The 5,723-nt window shown below is 41.9% G+C and overlaps 1 pseudogene; it reads right to left on the bottom strand.

The window, feature by feature from the left end:
* Window positions 1–2,927: 2,927 nt before the first annotated feature.
* Window positions 2,928–3,748, bottom strand: LOC102487789 (eukaryotic translation initiation factor 4E type 2-like; annotated as a pseudogene).
* Between the last annotated feature and the right edge of the window lie 1,975 nt (window positions 3,749–5,723).

Below are 5,723 nucleotides of genomic sequence, written 5' to 3' on the forward strand. Positions count from 1 at the left end.
GTCACCAGTATGCTTAGCAAAACCACAAAGTTATTTGACTTTTCCTATCCAGATGCTATTTGGGGTGATACTGTTTTTCAACCTCTGGATTGAAGGTGAAGATGTGGAGATGGTCCGGGAGCTGTGTTCAGCTGTTATGGAGATAGCACTAGGGTTAGCTAGAACTCATTGTCTGTCTGTAATGTGGTGTTCTGAGTGTCCAATACCTTAGGAAATCCAGTATTCCTAAACAAATGTTTTCCTTCTGATTTATTGATTTATCCCGTTCCTTTATACCCATCATTCCCTATCTTCTTTCCCCTTCGTCCTCATCTAGCTTGAATTCCACAACCCAGCATCACAGTGGCTCTCTTGCCCCTCCCCTTGCGAGTCACACCTTCCCGACCAAACTCCGTTCTGGATTAATCCATAGCTGGTCTTGGACAAGCCTTCACCAGAACAGCAAAATGGATGACAGAGAACTGCCTCACCCTAGGCAGACTAACATTTGCCCAAATGAGTCTTTGAGATGACCCAGAAGTCTGTCTCCAAACAGGCTTGATTTAGTTCACATGCCTTCCCTGTTCTGTAACTTCCTCTCTACTCATCAAACCATTTCCATTTTCTCCTAATGACATTGTCTGACACAGTCTGAGGAAATAAAAGTTATTAAATAGCAATTTCTTATATTTTTATCACCAAATCTACAGTGTACTTTCCTATCTTACTTCCAACCTCTTTTTTCTGGACAGTCACTGTTATGGATTGAATTCATGTGTTGAAGTTCTTCCCTTCAGTACCTTGGAATGTGACTGTTTGGAGATGGGTCATACAAGTGGTAACTAAGGTAAAATAGGTCATGTGAGAGGGCTCTATCCAATCAGACTGGTGACTTTATAAGGGGAGATTATAAAACAGATTAAAGCAGGCCCAGGAACAAAAAGTGAGGACACAGGGAGAAGCCAGCTGTCTGCAAGAGAGAGGCCTCGGGAGAAGCTGCCCTAGTACGTCTGGATCTTGGACCTACCTCCAGAGTTGTGTGAAAATGAGTATCTGCTGTGTAAGCCATCCAGTCTGTGGTATTTTGTTGATGACCTCAGCAAACCAATATAGATAGCCTCATTCAGACACAGAGAAAGACAGGCCTATCTACATTAAGCTTCATAATTACATTTTGAATGTCTTGCATTTTTATAGCACTTGTTACCATTTACAATGGTCTACTTATCTGTTTATTATTTATCTTGCTCTATCTGAGTTTAAGAACTGAGAGTTTGTGTATGGGGTAGGACCGTGCAGCATCAAGGTGGGGAAGTGGTTGTCCTCCTCTAATAACGTCCATATTTATTTAACATAGGCAACTGGCATTTTATTAATGCTATGTAAAACAAGATTCCCGACAAGCTTTCTGCCCTCCTTTCAGCCAGGTTTTACTTTGAAGTCTCTCTCTCTCTCTCTTTTTAACTTTACTTATTATTATTTAATCTGAACAAAGAACAGAGGGAGGGAGAAGAGAGTAAGCAAGCCACCAGGTTTGAGACTTGACCCGTGGTTAGTCATGTGGGAGTCCTGCACCTTAACCACCATGCCACCTGCTGGCTCCTCTAAGGCTCTTTTGCATAAAATTAGAAGGCTGATTCTCACTGGGACACTGTGTGATTCATCATTGTGTTCTTGATATCTGGCATTTACCAGGCACATAGCATTCAATCAACCAATTTTGGGGGAAGAAAGAAGGAAGGAAGAAGTAGAAAAACCAAGTTCCTGCCATAGAGCTGTGATAGACGTAACTGACTGAGGTGCGTAGACAACTTTCCACTCGGGGTTTTATTTGGAATCTGTTGACATGAGTCACGGCAGGGGTGTTAAATTTCTTGTGCTGATGGATTAACTGAGGGAACTGAGGTTCATTAGGTAACTGATTTTCCTGGTTCTTCCTGCTGCTTTTATCTCTGAATGTATTAGGTATTATGATGTGTTATGATATATTAAGCACTGTGATAGTTAATTTTAAAAAGTTTACTCACTTATTGCTCCTGAGAGAGAGAGAAAGAAACCTTCCTGACAGCGTCCTTAGACACAACACACCCCAGCTGCCCTGGATCGCAGCACACATGTACCCAGAATGCTCAGGGAGACTGAGAGAAGGAAAATGAGAAGTCACCCCAGGGGAATGACCATGTCTCAATACCTTCTCCATTCTCTCAGGATTTTGGGCATGCATGCAAATGCGCTCAGAATGGGAATCAAACTCCTTAATCACCATGCCACTTGCTGGCCCCAATGTTTATCATTTCTAAGTTTTATTTTACTTTTAATTGACAGATATTAATTGTATATATAATATTTAGGGGATACAATGCGATGTTTTGACACATGATTGTATTGTGGCATGATCAAATTAGGCTGATTAGCATATTCATTACCTCAGATATTAATCATTATTTACAGTGAGAACATTTAAAATCCTCTTTGGGCTATAATAATACACTTATAGTCTTCATGCTGGGCAATAGAAAACCAGAACTTTGCCCCCTGCCTAACTGAAGCTGTACACTCATTGGCCAGTCAGTGCACGCCATTTCCTATCACTCCTCCACCCCGGCTTCTGGCAACCACCATTCTGCTCTAGATTTCTGAGTTTTACTTTCTAGATTTCACATGTAAGTGGTATTTGTCTCCCTGTGTCTGGCTTTTTTCACTTAATTCCATATCTTCTATGTTCTTCTATGTTGCTTCAAACGACAGAATTTCCTGGTTTTCTTTTTCAAGGCTAAATAGTATTCCACTATGGTATATGTGCCTTTTTTTTTTTTTTTAGTTTAGCACCTTTTATTAAGTGATCTCAGCTGTTGTTGGAGCTGCTGCGTGTCAGCTTGTTCTTAAAACATAATACTCTTCCACTTCCTTTTGTCCAGGACAGAAGCATCTTCCAGGTGGCACGCCAACAGAACAAGAGACTCCGATGATGCCAGCTTCAATGACGGTGCCATCCAGAGAGGAAGAGGGTCACGGCACATTCAACCGCAGCTTCCAGAGGTTTTGAAAAAGGAGCCTTTGGGGGCCCAGCCTGCCTGGCATTTTGATGCTGTCGGTGTGAGTTTTGTATTCCATAACGGTGTTGGGAGGTAGGTTAAGCACTTGCCGCAGTGTGTCCCAGATTCGGACTGTGGTAGTTTGGTCATTGGCAGTCTTATTCCAGATGGAAATGATGTCCTCCTGAAAGCGGACAGAGACCACAGCCCCATAGATCTCTTCTCCAACCATGAACTGTCCCCCCAACATGGCCAGGATAAGATTCTCCCAGCAACGGGAGGCCAAGCCCTTCCGCAGCCGAATAATCCACTTGCCACCATTTTTATATGCATCGTCCTCCCACATGGGTTTAATTCCTTCTTTGAAGAGATGGAAGTCACTGTGGCCTGTCAGGTCCCCAGGACGAACCATGTGGCTATAAAACCTCCAGAACTGCTCCACAGAGGCGAGGTGCCAATCTATTTGATATTCTGTTCGTAGCTCTATGAACTTGTGGGACAGCCGGGGGTCCTCCTGGAGTACCAGAAAGTGTAGTTGTACTGCAGGGGATGCTCTGCTGGTCCAGGGACGACAGCCTTCCTCTTGCTGCTGCCCTGACTCTTGTCCCGTTCCACTTTTTCCTTCTCACCATCTTTCTGTGTGCTGTTTTCTTCATTCTGATCATGGTCCCCACTGTCATCATCTTTCAAGGAGTCGAACTTGTTGTTCATCCTCTCACCGCCACTGTCGCCACTGCCTCTGTGCCACAGTTTTTCATAATCCATTCATCTGCTGATGAACACAGCTTGTTTCTATATCTTGGCTATGTGAATAAAGCTGCAGTGAACACTGGGAAGGTATCTCTTCAACACACTGATTTAAATTATTTGGGTATATACTCAGAAGTGGCATTGCTGGGTCATAGGATAATTCTATTCTTAATTTTCTCAACATTTGGTTCATAGACCCGGTAAGGCAGATTGTCTTTCCCAAGGTGGGTGGGCCTGTCCAATCCACTGAAGAACTGAATAGAACAAAATGTGTAGTAAGGGAAAGTTCACTGTCTCTGACTGACAGTCTTTGAGTGGGACATCAACCACTTCCTGCCTTTGGACTCAGAGTAGAAATCATGTCATTGACTCTGCTGTGTCTCAGGCCTCTGTTCCTGAACTGAAATTGGAAGAGAAACTGTACCATCTTTTCTCCTTGGTCTCAGGATCCTGGGACTTCTCAGCCTCCATAAACATATGAGCCAATTCCTTAAGATAATTAGTCTTTCTCCCTCCTCTTGTCACACATATGCACACACATGCATGCACACACATGCACATGTGCACACACAAGCACACACATGCACACACACACAACACACTTTCTATTGCTTCTGTTTCTGGAGACCCCAAACTAAAACAGAAACCCAGAAGATATCACATTCATCGGCCAAGAGATGAAAGGAGTTTATAAACAATTTTAGATCTTAAACCGATTCTTATGCTATGCATAGTCTCTGAGTGAATTCCTACAATTTGAGACAGAATGAATAAAAAACAAGGTGACAAAGATTCTTGGGAATTTTATGTGAAATGTTTCATATATGCGTTTGTACATTTCTTCATGAGGCTGTTAGGTTTATATCACCTTTTTAAAAACTCTTTTATTATGGGTAGTTTAAAATACATACAGACTTGGAGAGAGCAATATTACAAATGCCTGTGTACCCACTACCCAGTTCTACAATGATCAATTCATGAACAATCTCATTTAAATCTCACTCCTCCCCCATTATTTTGAAACCAATCCCAGATATTATATAATTTCATACATAAATGCCAAACAGCTCATTTACAAACTCAGTTTTAGAATGCAACTCTTGACTGATTCAGTGGTTGCCTGTATTTCCACCTCAAGTTGAATAATAGATTATTTATTTTCTACTCTCTTCTTTATGGTCATTCTGTGCTTGAGAGAGAATAAATCACTCTGCTACTTAGCCACATTTTTCTATTTATGTAGACCATTCTGAGTAGTCAGTTTTGCTTCTGTTACTACGAATATGACTTTGGGCAAGATTCTGGCTCTCTGTGTCTCAGTGTCTTCATCTGTAAAATGAGAAAATACTTGAGAATTGTTATATGTCATTCTACAACGCGAGGAATTGTCATTATTATTATTTTATGTAATGTGAAAACTCCATTTAGAACGTGCAGGTGAAAGCGATGACTCATCCATAGTTCTTACAGTGACACAGCACAGAGGCACAGCAGGTGTTCAGAAAAGGCCGTCGCGCAGCAGAGAAGGCAGCTTCTATCTCCTCATCTAGAGGTGCCAGGTGTCCTCACGCGCCCTTAGAATAACTTTCTCCTGTTAGGGGATGACGGGGCAGATTGATCTCCTCTCTAATGGCACACAGTTAGAGTCTTGGCTTATGTCTGATGATAAATAATGAAGAAGCTAACAAATCTTGCCTGCAGTCAATTACCCCAGGTCTGTGATTCTTTGTCTTTCAAGGGCCTTCGCTAGGAACTGTGTATCTGCAGAAACCAGAGCAAAATGGAGAAATAAAGAAAAAAACATTTCCATCTGTCAAACTGATGATGGATGCTGTCCAAACCTGTGAAACAAAACCTGAAGTGCTAATTCCATGTGTCATGGATGCTTTTAATTATGTGACTTTGACAGATGGAAGATCATTACACTGTTTTTATTTAAGAAACTCACGCAACTGTTGT

Source organism: Tupaia chinensis, unplaced genomic scaffold, assembly GCF_000334495.1.
Source record: "Tupaia chinensis unplaced genomic scaffold, TupChi_1.0 Scaffold140400_1, whole genome shotgun sequence".
NCBI lineage: Eukaryota > Metazoa > Chordata > Mammalia > Scandentia > Tupaiidae > Tupaia > Tupaia belangeri.